The sequence below is a fragment of the Neocloeon triangulifer genome, unplaced genomic scaffold, assembly GCF_031216515.1.
Source record: "Neocloeon triangulifer isolate White Clay Creek 2 clone unplaced genomic scaffold, ASM3121651v1 ptg000009l, whole genome shotgun sequence".
NCBI classification, from domain to species: domain Eukaryota; kingdom Metazoa; phylum Arthropoda; class Insecta; order Ephemeroptera; family Baetidae; genus Neocloeon; species Neocloeon triangulifer.
This window is the reverse complement of record NW_026775551.1, coordinates 2,320,824-2,340,983: the sequence shown is the minus strand read 5'-3', so window position 1 is coordinate 2,340,983 and position 20,160 is coordinate 2,320,824. Positions and strand designations below refer to the sequence as shown.

General features: G+C 36.9%; 1 protein-coding gene across 3 annotated transcripts in view; it reads right to left on the bottom strand.

The window, feature by feature from the left end:
* The window catches only part of LOC132195242 (netrin receptor UNC5B), a 179,788-nt gene that overhangs the window by 47,660 nt on the left and 111,968 nt on the right, over positions 1 to 20,160 (bottom strand). The window lies entirely within an intron of this gene.

The following is a 20,160-nucleotide window of genomic DNA, read 5'->3' as shown; positions in this document are numbered from 1 at the left end:
GGGGTCTGTTGACATAATTCAGATAATTAAAAAGCAAGCGCGGCAATAAAACTGGGGTCGCGCGCTCTCTCGGTTTTGCTGCTCGTTGGCATTTTCCCCGTTTTTGGTTTTTTTTTTCACGCAAGCGAGAATTCTTTTATTTCGACACATTGCTGCAGCATTCCCACAGATAGTGGCCGAGCAGAAAACTGAGTGACCATTGTTTATAGAGTTTCGCTGATACCACACCCTGCTTTAATTACAACCCTCTTCTGGCGTATATAAATTTTATTGCGCTCTCTCTCTCTCGCATTATCAACGCGACCGCGGCACATATTAAATATTGCTCGGCGCTGCAGAGAGAAAATAAACAGTGTGCTCACTCAGCTGCTTTTGAATGCGAGCACATATTATATTCCTCTGCACTCCAAGTCAGCACAATTCGTTTGCTCAAAGAGCCATTTCTCAACTGAAAGCTCTGTAATTTATTTGCAGTGATGGCCGCGTAGAACTTTTATAAATCAAGCGCTGATGCTGGGAAATATTGCTGAGGCCATCTGCCGCAGAGGCTATAAAGTCTTAAATTTTTAAATAAAATGTGTAGTAATTTTAAACTAATTTTACTATATAAATCTTTTTTAATTAAAATATTTCTATTATTTAATATTATTTTAAATTTTAAAATATTATAGTATAATTATTTTAATTAGAGATGGGAAAAGTACGCTTATTTATAGAGCCCACCGGGATTTTTCCAGCTGAAATAGATGACGATCAAGCGATGAAAGCTTCAAATTCTATTAATTATATAGCTGGCTGATAAAGAAGTAATTGAAGTATTGAAAACTTTGACCATAAATCAGATATTTTTCTTAGCGTTATGGGGCTTATACCTGAAAATTGGTAAATTATAGGAACAAATTTAAAAATAGCTGATGGAAGGTGAAATTATGTTTTAATTTACTCTAACTTTGGTGACATTTACTCAAACTTATTTAAGTATATCAGAAATTATATGTATTTATACGAGATTTGCATGTCACGGTTTTCATCGCCTGATTTGTAAAAATAAAAAATATCACTTGAAAATTGATGAAAAATTTGTGTGAGAATTATGTGACAATCCGTGTGACCGATACCACCTGAAGAACTGCCAAGCACCAGTGAAATCTCTTGTGGACAATGCGAAAATGAAGAAGTTGTAACCACTATTTCTTTATACTATTTATATTCTTTGTACTTAAAAATTGTAAAAGTGTGCTTTAACATGTATGTATGATGAATACTCATTGAGTAATAAATATTTTTCAATCAAGTTATATTTTTCCATTCGTATATTGTAGGCTAAAAATGTGATCACTAATTTTTCCCATATAAATTTTAAGTTGACCCAAAATATTAAATTAATTATGCTTAAAACCTTGGCATAAATTATAAGTTTTGCAGTTTATGGAAAATTCAAAAGAATTTTTTTATTCTTTTTGCCCTTATAAAAGTTATATAATTTTATTAGGCCATCCTTTTATATTCATGTAAAGGAATGCATAAATTTTGCAATGTATGAATTCCTGCCCCGGTTCCCTGCAAAGCCAGGCCGTCAATACGTTTCCTTAAAGGCTGAAAAGCCTTCTCCGGTGCGCCATACGTTCTCCATTAGTTCGACCTTCGGGCACAAAGTGCCATTCACGTCGTACCGACGTCGTCTCGTTACTCAACGTGTACATAGTTAGATAGAATGAGTGCCGGTACAGCAAGGGTGGAATTCGCCATGCCATTATGTTGTGTGTCGGCGGCAGCGGAGAATGCAAACCACGGCAGCGGCAAAGTAGCGCCGATGGCAGCCGACCGGCCGGGCCAATAAGTTCCGCATCAGATCGACTGACCCGCACATCGAACTAGGCAAATTAGCTGCGACTTGCCGAGTGCGGCCGCAGCAAGCAAAGAGGCCGCAGCTGCTGCTGCACCCGATCTGCAGAGGCACCACAGGCAAATATTGGTTTGCGAAAGGGTCACTCGCTCTCTGTTTACAAACAAGCACCTCCGGCACCAGCAGATTTCGTATGTGTTATTTTAGGATTCTGCGAAGGGGAATGGAGATATTTTGGGGTGGGTCCGAATATGAGAGAATTGATTCGCGAAGCGATTCTTGAGAAAAGATTCTCGACCATGGTTAAATTCTAAAAAAGTTAAGTTTGGCGTGCAGTTTGAATAAAATAATTAATTTTTAAACTTTTTTAACAATTATTTGTCACTTTAGGTGATTTGTTTAATCAAAATGCACACCTAAAATTACTTTTTTCAAAGGGTGGGTCCGAATATGAGAGAATTGATTCCCGAAGCGATTCTCAAGATGTGATTCTTGATAAGCGATTCTTGAGAAGTGATTCTCGACAATGGTTAACTTCAAAAAAGTAATGTTAGGCGTGCATTTTGATTCAAATCACCTAAAGTGACACAAAATTGAACGTCAAAAAAGTTTAAAAATTAATTATTTTATTCAAAATGCACGCCAAACTTTACTTTTTTCAAAGTTAACCATAATCGAGAATCACTTTTCAAGAATCACTTCTCGAGAATCGCTTTGCAAATCAATTCTCTCATATTCGGACCCACCCTTGGTCTCTCATTTGGACAAAAAATATTTATTTTCTTCCTGATGCAATGAAAAACTTTTAAAGATGGAATGGCGACGTTTCTATCTAAATACAAGTTTCTTTCAAAATATTAATAAAAGTAGAGGACAAGCAATTATAGAAATAATTAATTCTTCAAAGACTTACACTTTTCAAAATTTAAAATCTTTATATGTGCACAAAATTGAAATACTATCTCAGACCATTCATTTGTGTGTTAAAGTTATGTCATGTTTTTGCAATTTAGATAAAATTGTGTTTTCTCATCTAAGCCACTAGGTAATTATTTTTTGCACCAAGCTGATAAAAGTGGTTCCCCACGTTTCACAAAATCATATGCATATCATGTTGGCGTCGGACTCGTCTGATTTTCCAAAGCGGCAGTCACACGAAAAAATCTAATTTTTCACGCCGAAGCGTCCGCGCACGTCGCGTGACAATGGCCTCTTTTTTTTAAATTTAAAATTTCATTCCGCCAGAGCTCGTTGCGGGTTGACCGTCACATGTTTAGCAGGAAAAAAATCTCCCTGTTTATAGTGAATGCAAATTAGATTATTTAAATTAAAAGGACGGCGAGTGGTTGCGGCTGTGATGTGAGCATCGAATGGGGTGTGCGATTAGCGAGGGAGATTTCAAGCCCAAAAGCTGGCGGAAAATCAAGCGGCTTTGACCGCCAAGTACAAAGTTGGAGCTGCCTCTGCATTCATTTTCTTAATGAAATGAACTCGCGCTGCGGTTAATTGGATATATAGACTCTGTGTGTGCGCAAATGAAATGATGATACGCACGCTCTAATCTGGCTCAATTCTGTCATATTAGGTGCGGTTTTCCGGTTTGCTGGCATAAAGGGCGGTTAATATTATGGCTACATAAGAGCTATGTTGGTTTTAACTTGAATACCACCTGTTTAATTCAATTGACTCAATTTGATTTGGAATTCAATCAATTCATTAATTGCAATGGCTAAAAGCTTGGTGTTTTAAAATAGAAAAGAGAGGCGAAGGATTGCAAAAAAAGTAGTTAAAATAATTAAAACGCATAAATAGTGATGTAAATAGTCAACGTCATCGACGACCAGAACACGCTCCATGCTGCGCTAATCTAAGTTTCAAGTTCTGGTTACATAATTCAGTCTAAATAAAAATAATATTCCCTCAAATATAATCAACACGCTAAATAAATTAAAATCCCCTTTTGATGTTTTACTTATTTCTAACAAATCTAAATTATAATTTTTTTGTGGCAGATAATGATAATCCATATTTTCACATTTTGATTAAAAAAAAGAATTGAGGAGCGGGCCTAGAGAATTAAGAGTTTTAATTCTTCCATTAAGTTATGTCTACAAGTACTTGACATCAATATATAAAAAATGTAAAATAACTTTGTAACTATTGTAAATAAGTAGTTTTAAATAAATATTTTATTGAAAAATTCATAATTAAATAAAATTATACATATTTAAAAAAATTAAGAAAATATATTATTTTAATCAATGCATTGACATTATTAAATAATATTTTATGTATTTAAAGTAATTTTTATTTATAAAGTTATTACTAACTAATTTATAATAAATAATTTTTATAATAAAATGCAATGCCATGCCCATTACAGGATTCTGGACGAATCTCTACGCTGAATTGAGCAATATCCGCGCACCATCAATTGTCATATTAGGTCGGAAAAGCGGCAGTTTTGGTCCCAAGGGAGGAGTTGCAGCCACAAAAAGGACCCCCGTTCCACGTACAACTGTATCACGCAGATTCCCAAACATGAGGCGCACACACACATGCACGCACGCAAGGGCGGCGGAAAAGATGTCCTGGGGAAAAGTCCCGCGGGCGGACGACATGCATGCTAATGCGGTCACGTTGCGCCGAGATAACTCGAACGAAACTCGGGCAGAAGAGTCTGCGGGAGATAGCCACGTGCCACTTGCATCCCTCGGGACTTATGCAGCGGAGGAATGCAGCCGCGTAATTAATGGACATTGTTTCGGCCGACGGGTGCATTCCGCGTCCCCAAATGAGGCGAACAGACTTTGGCGTTTTATATTAAAACACTCGACGTATTTTATTTCCTCTTCTCACGCTCGAAGATGGATTTATCCACTGGAAAGTTTCGAGTCTCTCGGGAGGCGAAACTCGCTGAATTCGAAAACGTGCGTATGCATGCGGGGTTCTTTCAGCTCCATCGCCTTTGTTCGGTATTTGATTTTAAAGCCGGCGAGAGCGAAAACTTTCTTCCCTGCCGCTTTTTTGTTCGGTGCTGAATGCAGAGGAAAGTGAATAAATCGCAAGCCGAGCTGTTGCTCTTGGTGTGTTTTATTAAATAAAACATAAAAGTCGAATATATATACAATTCCCTCTATCTCTCGCCTTTTATCTATCCGGCAGAGAGGGAAAGAGAGCGCGCGCATTTATTTCAAAGAAAAGGCAAAAGCAAAAACAGCTCTCTCATTTTCATATAAATGAAAAACACCAGGCACCGTGTTTTTTATACACTCTCGCTGTTATTTAATCAGAGACGCGGAAATAAAAACACGTAAAACACTTCATTTGCCTCTCCCGTTTTCATATATATTTCCTTTTTAATCTCACCGGGGAGAATGCAAGGTATTATTATTATTATCATTTACCTCTGTCGACAGCGTTCCTTGTAAATCCCAGCGTCATTAATAAATTTCCTTCTACTGATGCTCTCTCGAGACAAAACAATGAGAATATTTTTACATTTGTATCTCTCCCCGGCAGAAATTCCAGACGCTTATCAGAGAGGCGAAGAAAAAATTCTCGGTATGAATTATGGGCCGGAGCGAAACTACACCCCGGTGAGAGGGAAGAAAGGAAGATTTTTCATTTGTCCCTCCATTGTTTGGATGTGTGTTTTTGCCTCGTTTCCAGCAGAGTGCGTGCGGTTTTGGCGAATGAATCGAACGCCCTCTCGGCGGAAACACTTGCTCGGTTGGCGACCGCATCAACGCGGGGGGTAAATAAACTTGGGTCGCATCCCTTCTTAATTAAAACATCCCTGGCCAGCGCAGCAGCCATGCCTAATACGAAACAAATCAAGGAGAAATATATACACAAGCACACCCGGAGGTAAACAAACCACTAATTGGACGCTTTATCAAATTAAAATACCATCATCCGTCCGCCACTCACGTATCACGTTTTAATTAGAACAAGAGTTTTCGTTTCAATTCATCTCTCGTTTGGGTGGCCTCTCGAAAAAATTTAATCTCTCCGAATTCTCACTTAATAGGCTTCACTGACGGGAAATGAATGTTAATAGGAAGGATTAATAAGCAGAGTGAAAAATGTTGGCGTGAAAAACAAGGCATCACTACAACATTAAGGATGGAATTTAAAACATGTGAATAAATAATTGATTTAAATCAATTTAAACTCTTTTTCATAATTATGTCAGTTTGTTGCATTAGCTTGGAAATTTTATTCTTTAAAATTGAATTAATTCCAATATTTTGAATTGAAAAATTAAGGAGAAAAATATTGTAATTTATTTTATAAATTTTTGTGATTATAATTTGCATATTAATTTATCAAAAATGTACTTAAAATTGGTTAAATATCAAGGATTTCATTTCAATAGCTCATGAATTAAAGTTGCAATCCGCAACCAAAACTATTAGTAGAACAGGAATTTTCTGTATATCATTTGAAAAAAAATTGCTCAACTTCACCGAGGAAGCCAGATTTTATTTCATCAAAAATTTATTTTTTTAACGCTCCTTTTTTGCCTTTGAGTTTGAATTGAGACTGAATTATTAAAGTTTGATCAATTTGAATTCCAATTTTCCCAAGACCACGCATTTTATTTATCTGCAGAGAAAAGCCATAGGCACTTTCGAAAGTGGCCAAAGGGTTGACGGCGGTGCAGCCATAAAAATACTTTTACTCCCCGGCTGTTTGTATACGCCGCAGTCCATCAAGCGCTCGTTTTATGACTGCACGTCCCATATAATTTCGTTGTTTATTCCTTGGGTTAAGATTTATTACAAAAGTACACAGTTGACGCAGGCAAAGGCAATAGGCGACGTGTTGAATCGAGGCTAAATCACTCGAGCAGCTCCGCAGGCGAGCTCTGCATGTGCAATACATAAAAAAAAAGAAAATTAAGGCGGACGGACGGACGAGCAGAGCCAATTGATCGATTTTCAATTTATCGCTCGCGGCAGGTCCCTTAATTTTCTCTCCTTTTTCCCGTTAAGCTGCTGCCGTTCCGAAGAAGCGAAACAAAGGGCTCAAAGGGAAAAGGTATTTCACAAAGGCAAGTCTATTTTTCTGCAGCGAAAGTTTTGTTAAAGACTTTGCGAGCTTTGAGATTTGAGCAGTTATTGTGGCTTGGGAATTATTTCTCTCCGTGTGTTATCAAAGAAATTCACCCCTCTCAAAGGAATTAGCGGCATAGCTTCCTTCGTACCTGCAAGTCCGTAAGGAGAGACTTGGAATAACACAATTAGAGAGCGAACATGCTCTCTCGATATTTGAGCAGACTTTCAGACGGGACGGCGGATTAAGCTGCTCGTCTAAAATAATAATTTCCAGCTCTTTGACGGTGAAGTTGGTTCTCCGCGCACCGAGTCTCATCTCTTCATCCGTGCGACGAGACTTCTGCTGAAATAATTTTCCGCTCCGAGATTAAAGAGCTCTTCTAATTGGACAAAAAGCAGAGTGTTCTTGCCGAGAGAAATATGTATAAAAATCATCATCCACTTGAAAAGTCGCGCAGACCACACAAGAATTAAAAAAATAATTTTTATTTTTAGAAATGGATTCATATATTCAAAGCTTAAGGTTTTAATTAATGCTGCCGGGCAGGAAACAGCACACAAGTTTAATTGTGCTCAGCCATGATTCAATTATCAGTTAATTAAAAGCAGCAGCGGCATATGCACGGCGGGCAGGTCTAACTGGCAAGGGGGCTCAAATAATGTGACACGCTCGGCGCCAGAGTTAATTTCCTGCCGAGCAGGTGGAAAGAGAAAATATCGCGATGAGTCGTGAGGCCAATGCAGAGAGCCAGATGACAACCAACCAACCCTTTCGAGGCCTTTATTAGAAACCGCAAAGCCTTTTGTTCCGGGGGCTGAAATTTAAGATAGCCTCACGACAGCCAGGTTAATAAGAAAATTCGACGATATTGCGTTTGCTCGCCGTGAGCGCAGGTGTATTTTCTGCGCGGCAAATAAATGAACGACCAGCAGATAAGAAAACTTTGGAGGGAAATTTTCCTGCAACATTCGGCGAAATCGATACCCAATTATTTCACAAACGGATCGTTTTTCATCATTCTCGGACGGAAACCGTTTTATAATTATCATTTGCATCATCTGCGTTCGGTAATTGCTATCAGGTTCGACAATCAAAGTGCACCATCGCTACCGGTGCAGGAAGGTTAACGAAGGCGAACTGAAATAATAATTGGGAGTTCCAGCACGGGGAGTGGAATAATGATTTCAGCTGAATCGCGTCCAATTCTATTATTATGCACTTTCCGCCCTAATTAGCGGATGCGGGAACTATTGGAAAAGTTTGTTGGTCACCGTCCAAATGGATGTGACCCAGTTGGTAATTTGCTTTATCTCTCTGGCATGCATTTCCATTTGGTAATGCAATGATCATTGGAGTGATACATTCAGGCGCGCGTCTCAAAATTTTTATTTATAAAGTAGATTTAAAGTAGATGTTAATGATTTAAAAAATATTTTTTTTTCTAATTTCATATGCATAAAATCGTTATGTTTGAAATAATGAAATTAAGATAAATTTAATAAAAATATGCAAGAATCAACAAATGTATTTCATGTATTTAAATTAATGATAAACAATTAATTCCATCAAGCTACTTTTTTCAGTTATAATTAAGTTCATTTTAATAGCGGATTGAAAATGATATCTTTTTGCAATATTAATTTTCTAGCTCTGATAGTTTATTTACCAAAATTTAAACTTCTTCATTGCAAATCATTCAGTTCTTCAAAGCGTAGAAATAAAATTAAAAAATTGGAATAATGTTTCCATGTTTTGGCAAATTTATTTGAATTTTCCGCAGATACTTAAAATAATTAACGCAATTTAATGTCATGTTTTGCTTACATATATTTTTTTTTAATTTTACAAATAAAAATTTTAACAACACGTCAAAGTGTCTTTGGTTGGTTTTTCTTACCACTTATTTTCAAAAATCCAGCAAAATCCAAACAAAGCGTTTTATCTTTAATCTGGAGCTCACGGATTTCAAATTCAAGGAATTATATCAATTCCCACGGCTGCATCTCAAGCAGAAATTTATTTCGCCCGTTTTATCAGCAAAATCCGCCGATTAATTCGTTTTCCGTTTCGGTAATGGTGCACTGAGGTGAAGTGGGCGATAAGAAAGTGATTACTTGTGAGAATTTTGGCAGCGCTGACACTGCGATATTGAGGGAAAAGTGGCAAGTATGCGCACTCGAGCGAGTGCGTCGATCCATCCAGATTAGGCTTCAAAGGAAGAGCCCCACGGACAGATTCGTATCACAGCAGAGACAACTCGTACTTAAACGAATAAATTGGATCGCTTCCGTCGGGGGAAATATGAATATTCGCCGCAGGAGTAATGTGTGCTCTATCTTCGCCGGGACAACCCCTTTTCTTTTCCTTTGAATAAAATGCAATGAATCGACGTTGGAAACCTTTAAAAATTGCAATACCGTGAAAAGTTAACAGGCTGAGGAACCGGCGGACGGATGCATAATTTAAGTCTTTCGCAGAGCAGAGAGTTTCGCTCACTTTTTTTTCTTTATCGCCCACTTGTGCCTCTGCAGAGGTCGGAAAAAGGAGCTCGACTCCGAGACTCATATAATATGAAAAGTTGCCTCCGCTTTACAATAAAAGACGTTTGCATGATCTCAATTATTAATTGCCATTGTTGCAGAGGTGAACACAGATCTCAAGCTGCCGCCGCGGGCAATGGAAAATCCTGACAAAGGCAGTTTTCACTTGAATCGGCGCGCCCAGGTAAATAAAGCAGCCCTTAATAAATCAGCAAGTTCTTGCAGGAGCAGCTGCAATCCATCTTGGCCGCTGCTTGCTCGACTTTTTGACGTATATTGAACTGTGCGTGTGAGAGATTGTAATGGAATTGGAGCTGCACAGAGAAGAGTAGACAAACCTATTCGCGCAGCAACGGCGGCGAGATCAATAAATAAACACGCAGGCTCCGGTGCTGTTTGCTCCTTCGGATCATGTGCGGCGCCCGTAATGCAATTTGGGCCCTGCATCTTGCTGCTCTATTGACTCGGATCATCATGGGAGTTAGGCAAATACACACACTCTCGCCAATCAATATTGCACGAGCGTCGAGAGCTCGTCTCTCTCTTATTTTCTCGTGTCGTGCGCGCGTGCACTCGGATTTTCTGTCCCCTTTTGACGTTACCTTTGCGCTGGCGGCGATCCATTTCGAATATTATATCTGCACGGCAAACTGTCCGGATATAAAAAAATATATAAATAGTGCGTCGTAAAGCTCTGTTTGCATAATAAATAAAATGGAAAAGAGGGAGATTGAAGAGGGAAAACAAGAAAAACGTATGTATTTGAATAAGGTGAATAAATAGAATTTATAGGACATTTCTAAAATTGTCTAAAAATATACATATTTATGTTGATTTAATTTTCTTTTTTTATACGTTTTTTCAAAAGAAAAAAAAATAGTCATCTTAAGACAGAGTGGCAAAATAGTTTTCTATCTAGTCAAAAAATAATGCAAATGCAAATAATATCAAGCCTGGACTAATTTTTAATTTTTAAGCTTTGAACTGCATCATCCTGATATGTTTTTAAAAACCAATAAACTTTCTCTAAAATTCATAAATTTCCTTTCAAAATAATTTTCTAGTGGCAGAAAAATTTCTTTTTAATTTTTTAATAAATGGTTCTGGTAGTTTCAGTCACGGTCTGCGACCCTATTTCATGAGCAAAATATACAAAAAAAATTGCTATATTTTTTTTTTAAATATTTTGCTCATGAAATAGGGTCGCAGATCGTGACCATTTTTTTCTCTAAAAAAACAGCTTTTAAAACGAGGAAAAAGCCTTGATCTCTTTTCATTTCCATGTCATTTTGCTCAAACAAATTTTTTTAACCTATAACCTACAATCAGAGCTCTTTTTTTCCTGCTTAAAATTGTTAGTTTTTAAAGCAGAGCTTGTTTGCTTTTAGCCGAGATTTTCCTTGTGCTGACACAGAATTTTTTCATAATTAAAGAGGTGCCTGCTCTGCCTGTGAAATCCGCTTGCTTAATTCTCAGGCAGGCAGGCATAATATAAAAGCAGGACGAGCGACGACGACGACGATGCTCCTGCGAGATAAAAATGATAAAAAGAGACACATCTCCATTAAGCTTAATGATCCTTAATGCTCAGCCCAAAAAAGAGATGAAACAGCACAGAGGCCTGGGATTATTATTTTATTTCCCGCGCTCGGACCAGAGTGTAAATAACCGGTTCTATTTTCGTTAATAATTTTGGTCAACTCATCCACGTCGGCTGTCAAGGCTACGTAGGCGTTTGATTTTCTCAATGCATTAACATGGAATTATAGGCAGACGGCGATATTAAATGTAATCACGCCACAATCAGGAAAATCACCTGTTGGCTCTGCGCCTAAAAATACATAAACGCCCTTGTATAATTATCAACACACAACATTATTTTCCTTGTTCATTCCAAACTCTGAAGCATGTTCGGTTTTAACTTTCATTTCGTTGTTTTGTAAATTATAAATAAGTAAATAATTGGAAGGAAGAGTGGAATTATTTCGGGCAGTGGCTGCTTCTGCATGAAGTTGGAAAAAAACTGCCGGAGATGATGACCTAATGAGCAGCAATTTTCAAAGGGCCGCGCGTAATTGTTGATAAATTGCTGATGACCAAATAGAGAGAAAGGAGCGGACGTGGTATGTGCGATGGACAAATGGCCGCGTGATTACATTAACGCGAGGAATAATAAATTCCTTGCATTTGTTATGATGTGCGCAATCACGGGGAAGTGAAAGAAAGATTTTATAAACAACTATTGCCTCTTGATTTTGTATTCTTCTGAAATAAATTAAATGATAGTTTTATATTTACTCTTCTTCAAAAGCTAATTTACAATTAGATTGATTTTGCAATTAAAAATGTTGATGAACAATTTTTTTTAATTAAATACACATAAAACAATGGAGAATCTTAAAATAAATTGAAAATAACTGAAAAGTTTATTTCATAAAAAAAAAATTTAAGATTGCCTAACAAAGTAATTTTTATCTTTTTTATAATTAATGGTTTAAAACATTACATTGTTATTTGCCTTGCAAAATATCGCCCCTTGAAACACAATATCTTTTCAACAAATATCCGGTGGTGTTTGCAAGCAGCCTTTGAAGTTGAAAGAGTATCATGTTCATTAAATATAATTTATAACCTGATTTAAAAAGAGGCTTGCTAAGCAGCAACAAAAGAATTTCGTCACACTTCACTTTCTACGTTGCTCCAGAAGTGTCACACGACACTGAAAGTACAAAATGCACCTCCCATTTGGTTGTATTTTGAGCACTGCCCTGCCTCGGCGCTTATTTATATGTATTTTCGCCGAAGACAAATGTGCTTGCAAAGAGCGCCGCTGACAAAACGCTGCATACATTCGGTCGAGAGTGGGCGAATGTGATTATTTTTTATCGAGTGAGTCGAGGAGAAATTGTTATTAAATTTTTCTCAAGGAGGATTCGGCGCGGTTGCCACGCATTATGGCTTCAATCACGGGTGATTAGGCGGCGCATTATGCAGCCCATCAGACGGACAGCTCGAGATGCTTATCGTTGCGTGATGGATGGAGCGGCTGAGGCGGGCAGGGGTCCAGGGCGGGGTCCGAACCGAGCGCCCTCCCGCTGGCCCCATTGTTTACACAGCTGTAGACAACCTGCCAATAAATTCGTGTGCGATCCGCATTTTGTCCGGCATTTATTTTAATATGTAAAAAGTTTCATAATAAAATTATAAATTACTATCATTTTCATAAATTATATTTATTGTAATTTAAATCAGTTATTGATTATACTTTTTTTATATTTTGTAATATTTTAAAATTTTATATTATTCCATATATAATTAAAGTAATATTTGATCAAATATTAAAAATAAATATATTTTTTTTTATTATTTACTAAAATATATGTTGCAAGACGTGATGTATAAATATTGAATTTAAAATTACTTAGCATTTAACTGGCCAGTTGTGAGGAATTAATATAATTAAAAGTAATGAATGTGATATATAGAAATTGGACAAAGAAACAATATTAAATGTAACACAATTACTCGTGAACTTGCTTAATCCGCTAATAATGTGTACATTTTTGGTAGTTTCATTAAAACTCCTTTAAACTAAATCTCACGGTGATCAAATTACTCCTTTCAATTAGCAGATTAAAATCTGAACATTTTTTTTCAATATAATAAGAATTTACGCCAAATTTTTTAAATTCAAATATAGTTTTCACGTTAATTACGCATTAGAATATATTTATTTATAATATTATTTTAATATTCATGCAAAATTTCTAAATTTGGCAAATAAAAAATTAGATGAATTGATCTCAGCTTGGAAAGTCTTAAGAATTCCCAGGAGGATTTCGCTATAAAAAACATTCTTCTTTTTATTTAATGCTGAAGCAAATTTATGTTCCGTGCATTGATCTAGTCTTAATGCAATACTGAAGTCGTAAATAATGGACAGTTGGACGCATTATCTATTTACAAACTACGCGTCCGACTCGTTTGTTTCTCGGTATAACCGCTTTTCGCTCTCATCTTTCTGCCGATCGTTCGCGCATGTGGAGCACGTGTTTAAGTACTTACTCTGCGCAAACAACACCGAGCTTATAGGCAATACAAATTCAAATTCGACGTGATTGTATCGAAAACGGCTCTTGGGGCAATAACTGTGTGTGCTCGCCAACCATACAGATTGCTCGAATTATGCGCTCTCACGCCAATTTTATTGTCTTATCCGCACCAGAGAGGAGGATTTGTGAGCTTGTTTGGTATTTTATAACTGACTATGAGCTATGGGAATAAAATTATACGGAGCTGAAGATATAAATTCAAGGAAATATAAAAATAATAATATTTATTTTGTTTCATACCTATAAATTAAAAAAAATATAGATCACTGAATTTTTAAAAATCTTTTTTATATAAAAAAAGACTGATCTACTTTATTATACCATTAAATTTGTAAATTAATAAATGAAACAATACCTTAAAGCTAATTGAACTTGCCATAGAGTGTAATTATAAATAATGAGCTAAATAATAAAATCTTGTTTGCAGTGCCAGTTTTTTATCTCAGCGTTTGGATCGCAGCGAAATAAGCAATAAATATAATATATCCGAGGCCGATTTTTATTATCAATGACCGGCAATTCACTCTTCGAGTCTCGGCGTCTCAGTCATACAATTTTTTTTACAAGCTGTTGCTCCTGTCCGTTTATTGCTTCACAAGCGCGCGGCATCGCATGCGGACTCGCATTATTCTCGCCATTCAATAATAATAATATTCCCTCGGCAGCTCACAAAGGTGTTCCCCGTCCATGTACATATATTGAATGCGCCGGCTGCTGTGCAGTAATAACAATATTATCGACTGCGCCTTTGAGAGCCGACACGAAAAATAATAATAATCGACGCTCTCCAAATGATCAACAGCAATCACGGTTCATTAGACGCCCATTATCAAGCGCAGTGCCTTATTCACGCGTTCAGAAGAGATTTAATCAGTGGAGAACAATTTTTAATTAATCGGCATTGAGTAAAAATAACACACGAAACATATTCGTGTGCGAGCGCCATTAAAAAGTTTGCGCAGCTGCAATCGACGATAGATAGATAGTTTCAAGCACATTGAATTTAACAAAGAAAAAGAAACTGTGCCACGCCGGCGTGCGCTTTTGACTCGAAAGTTGCGACGACGAACAAGAAGTTTTGAAAGTTTTGAGCAGATAATTGATTAAGTTTGTATAGTTGCTCTCTGGGTAAATGTTGAATGTAAAACGTGAATTACACACGAGAGCAGCGCGGCTGCGTCGGGGCCTTTCGATGGTGGAAAAGCACGATGATAAATGATCGCTAATGAGCATGTGATTTTATGTATGTTCGTCGTTTCACTTGCCGCCTTAGCACACATACAAGGAATATATGTGTTTCAAAAACGGTAGATTTATATTTCTGTGTAAGACTTTTCAATTGGGATAAATCGTTTAGAAAGATAAAATTGAAAAATTGAATGATGAATTTAAAAAATTGAAGAGTTGTAATTATTTCATTTGAAATGAAATGTGGTCATATTATATCAATGATGGTGAATAATTGAATCAATATATTAATTAATAAGTCAAAAATTAAAATAAATAAATAAATGAGTTAGTAAATAAAAAATTAAAAAAGTAAAAAAATAATAAATAAATAAATGAGTAAATAAAAAAATAAATCAATAATTTAAATCAATAATTATAATTTTATTAATATACTTAAAAAATTTTGTGTTTAAAAAGTTTCAATAATTGCTAGTAGTGTAATTGTTTTGTTAAGAAGTTTCTTTCTCTTCAAATAATTGATTTTAATTGAATGTAAACAATGAATTGTAACAACAATATAAATAAAATATGTACTCAAAATATATATCCTTCTTCAGCTTTCCTTCATTCTGCTAAATCAAACTGATTTTCTTTTTATAAGCTGGTCTATTAAATTACAAAATATGAATTTAAACTTCAATATTTTGATAAAAAAAAAGTTCACATTAATTAATGCGTCGACCTGCACACCGACTTGGCATTCAAATTCACAATTCAGAGTGGTCTGAATCTACATTCGACGTGAGCTCCGATTAAAAAAAATCAGTCAGTCAAACACGCTGTTCCGAACTCTCTAGCTCGTTTTTGATATTGCGGGCGTACACGGTTCAGTATGTAAAAATCTCGGCTCTTTTCAAACACTGCATATTATAGAGTATAAAGTATCCACAACACGGCACGTGAACCTGTTTGAGCCGCAGAGAGCTTTCGGTTCGTTCGCCTGATGGGTTGAACAATCACTAATGTATGCGACGTGGAAGGCCGAAAACAAATGAAGTAAAAAGCGGTCGGTAAATTACGACCGGCGGGCATCGATATGAAAATATACGTATTATATACGACACGAAAAATCGCACGAAACTATTTTCTGCACGGCTGCGCCAAAATTTATATATTGTAAAATTATATCGGCAGCAATTTGAGCCGGGACTTTCTAGCGTGCTCGGTCTCCTTTTTTCCGAGACGAGAGAATAATTTATAAAAGGCTGTAAAATATTTATTAAAAGCCACTCGGCAGTCTCGATTTCGAAATAATAAAATGAGATTTTTTCTCCGGCGGAGGGAAATTATTATAATGACCAGCAGGAGTTGTTTTATAGCCCGAAAGTTGTAAATACTTTTTGTCTCTGGTCCCGGGATTGGAATTTAAAGTGGATGAGAGTCTTTCATTTGCTCACTTGAAACAGCTCTTTCCTTTCATCCCGCCCATAAAGAGACTCGTCGAGTTTATTGTTTTTAATAATACGCTCGTGACTGAAAAGCAGCTTCATTAGCGCCGCCGCGTATTCGAATTCGGTCCGGAGTAAAATAACAAAATGATGTCATGCCCATCACATATATACAAACCAACTCAAACAAAAATCATAACCTCGTGACCCTAATTATGGAAAACGGTCGAGCGTGCATCGCTTGAAAAATTCTCGTTGGGCCGCGGCCAAGAGTTGCGGCGGGCAAAGGGGGCACCCCCGCAATCGCTCCAACTGTCAGGAGCTGTCAGCGAGATTCGCCGCAAAAACCGGCCTCGCCTTTTTCCAGTGTCGCCGCCGCCGCTAAAAAGCAATTTTAGAGAGTTCGCGGAAAGACCGGGCTTCATTATAACACTTCTCGCGCTGATCGTATCTTGCCCTCGTGAATGCTCATTTGCATATTATTAGAGGGAAAATGGAATTGCCAAAAGAAATGGTCTCGCGCTTCGGGATTAAATTTAGTTTGTTGGTTTTTAAAGGTTGTACATGTTGTAAGCCACGGGGATTAAAATTGAATAGTTTCGAGTCGTGTTCATTATTTCCTCAAAACCTTAATTTTGCACACAATTAAAAATTACCACGGGATATAGAAATTCAGATTTTATACATTTATTTAGTTGGAAAGAAGTGAAAGTTATTTTTTGTTTCTTATTTGATTGGATATTTAAATTAAATTGAATCAGACTTATGAAAAAACTTCTTAAGTAACTACAATAAAAAAAATTCAGTACTCTCTGCAAGGCATGAAGCGTTTAATAGTTTCAATGATTGAGAGTAAGAATTGAATCCATCTCATCAAACAGCTTTTCCAATTTCGCCGAGCACAAAGCGAACTCTTTACAAGAAGTAAGATCTCAGCACTATAACTTCCTCTGAAGATATTCAGTATACATATTAATCCTTAATCAAATTTAAACTTTTCCAATTAAACGCAACTTCGCTTCCATTTCCCTTTCTTCTGCCTGATTATTTCTCTTTTCTCTCCGATCAACAGATCTATATGCAACCCGCCTCTCTCTTTTCCTCTCAAATCATTTTCGTGACAAGTTCCCTCTTTCCTTCAGCTGATCAAAAGATTTGAGATAGGAAATAATTTAGATGAGTTTCTTGTGTGTGAAAAGCTGCTAAGTTCGTTAGTGTGGCGTAATTGCACGCTCACATCAGCGGACACAATGGAGGCGTGAATTAATTAATTACCCAGCAGCAGCCTAACCAACCGCGGCCATTATTTCACACACACACTGCCTGCTGTCCAGAGCCACTGATACACATGTAAAACGCGCCCCACGCAGCCGACACAATATTATTTCCTTAATTAACCGCCGGCGCAGCGTCCTAATTTATTTTTAACTTAATTACGCGCGGACGAAAAACGAAATTTATTATCCGCCGACCCGCCCTACCTGAGTAAATTTCCTATATTTATTAATGGCTGCACATCTATATATCGGAATGTAATGTGGCTCTTTGGGATTAAGGTGCGGGGAACATCCATTAAAGCCGCTTAATTTGGTCACGAACCGTGTCAGCTCTGCGCCTCTCGAAATGAGAAAAAAGACGGAGGCCGAGTTGACACTTCTCGCAGCTGCCTCTCCAGAGGTCACACCGGGGGTCGCCTCGATATTATTCTTTAAGGTCATTTTCCCCGGGCCGGCCAGACCACTAATCAAAAGGGAAAGCCGCCTGTAGTTGCTAATAAAAAGTGCCGCCGGCCGCCGCACGGGGAGGAACTCGATCATCGACTATTGATCCTGCTGCTTTTTGTACTCGCGGTGTCACAATCTCCGAGGAATTTTACGGCGTCGTTGCGGAGAAAATAATGTGTCGCTTGCGTCCTACGGCTTTAATTAAAGAGACCTGTGACGCCGAGGTGTTTTATTAGACATTGTTATGAAAATTAAAATATAAATCTTGCGCTCGGAGGTTTAATAAATTTGGCACGCGGAACAATGGAGAACTCTTTTTCAAAGGGGTCCGTGATAATGGAGGTCCTATTACCGGATTGACATTACACCGCCAGCTCGAAAAGGTTGATAAATGTCACTGTTAGAGTAGAGGTGCATGCCGTGGAATGGAGCTTGATCGGTATCTCCGGCTTCTTTAACAAAAAGCTCAGAATTTCCTTTCAAACTCTCACAAGTCAAAGAAAGGCCACATTTATTTTTGTTGTCATTTCAAAAAATGGAAAATGTTCGAAAAATTGAACAAAATTAAAATTTAATTGTAAATTGTTGTGCTTCGAGACAACATTAAATAATAAATATAATAATTAACCAAAAAAATTGTCTATCATTAAAAGTCTAAAAATCAAACTAATTTTTTTCATTCTTGTTGTAAAATTTCACGATCGAGGATTGATATGGTTATATGAATTAAAATTCAGCTTTTTTAAAGTGCATTTCCACAAAAATATCTTTCACCTGAAAAACCAAACGAAAAATTTTAGTCTTCTCTCGACCCCCACCGAGAAAGGTACGCTCAAAACATATATTTCTCTATTCTGACCAAAATTATAATATAAAAATTAAATGTGTACAAATATTTCCAAACAAAAAGTCTTTTTGAAAAATTATTTGGTGAAAAAAATCGTAAATGTAAAGAATTTTTGAGAAAAAATTGATAATTTGATGAAAACACTTTTATAAAATTGATTTTTGCACATATTCTTGTCAAAATTATTTCACAGCTCATGAGCCTGCAGCTGAATCTTGTAAAGCAGGATATTGTTTTATTCTTAACCAATAAACAACTCACAAAACCCATCAAGGGAAAGCTGACTTTAAATTCAAATTAAATTCAATTTTAATTCAAATTTAAATGGGGCGCGTTGCAATGAATGAGTCACTACATCGTGGCAACGCTTCATAAGTCAATAAAGATCAATAATAATCACCATAATTTTTGTTATATTTCTCAACAATAATAGTAGAAATAATTATAAAATATCAAATTACCACAAAAGCAAACAATAATTATCTCACATTTCCCAAGCCAAAAGCCAACAAGGAAGGGTCACACATACAACATGATAATTAATTTTATTAACCCCTCGTTGCAGGTAAGCGTGACGCATTATCCTCATTGGAAAAGCAAACAAAATGCGCTCCAGCGAGTTTGGTTCGGGACCAGCCGCACAACCCCTTTGTGAAAACGCGTATTCCTTTTTTTTCACCGTTTTGTTGTTTCACGAGCTCCTCTCTTTTTTTCCCTTTTCACTCTCTCGCTCTTAGTTGTTCATAAAACAAACAGCGCATTAACCAGAAAACACTAAATTTCCGAAAGAAACTTGCACTGCCGGTGCTAAAAGCTTTACGGCCGGCCGGCTATTCATTTCTCTTCTCGCTCACTCTTTTGTTTCCCTCCAGTTAAAATGAGCCTTTAAAACGCAACGCATCGGCAGGTCGCACACACAATAATCAAGTCTTTATAACGCAATTTTTAATCCTTCCACTGAAATACTGCACGCGGCCGTTGTAGAATTTAATGAATGCATTTTCCAGCCGAGCTGCTTTATTAAAGTTGTAAATGCACTTCTGTGTTTTGTTTAAAACATGCCGTGTCGACAAAGAAGCTCTCTTAAGAAGAAAAAAAACTCGGAGAGAATGCGCGCCGGTGGAGTTTTTCTCAAATATTTGTTTAAAAGGAATGCAAGCTAAACATGGTTTTAACATATTTAGTGTTTAAACAAGTGGAATTCAAGAAGAGAGGCCACTTTTTATCAACTCGGGATTCCTCTAATTGCTTTTAGAACGGTTAAAAAGACGCACTCTCGAGAGATTATCGTCGTCACGAGCCATCTGCTCTTGAAAATTCGCCCGACAGAGAAAGAAATCTCATTCCAATCTTCTTCTTCTTCTTTTATTAAGCAATTTCCGGGTAAAAAGCAAACAAGTCGACCACTC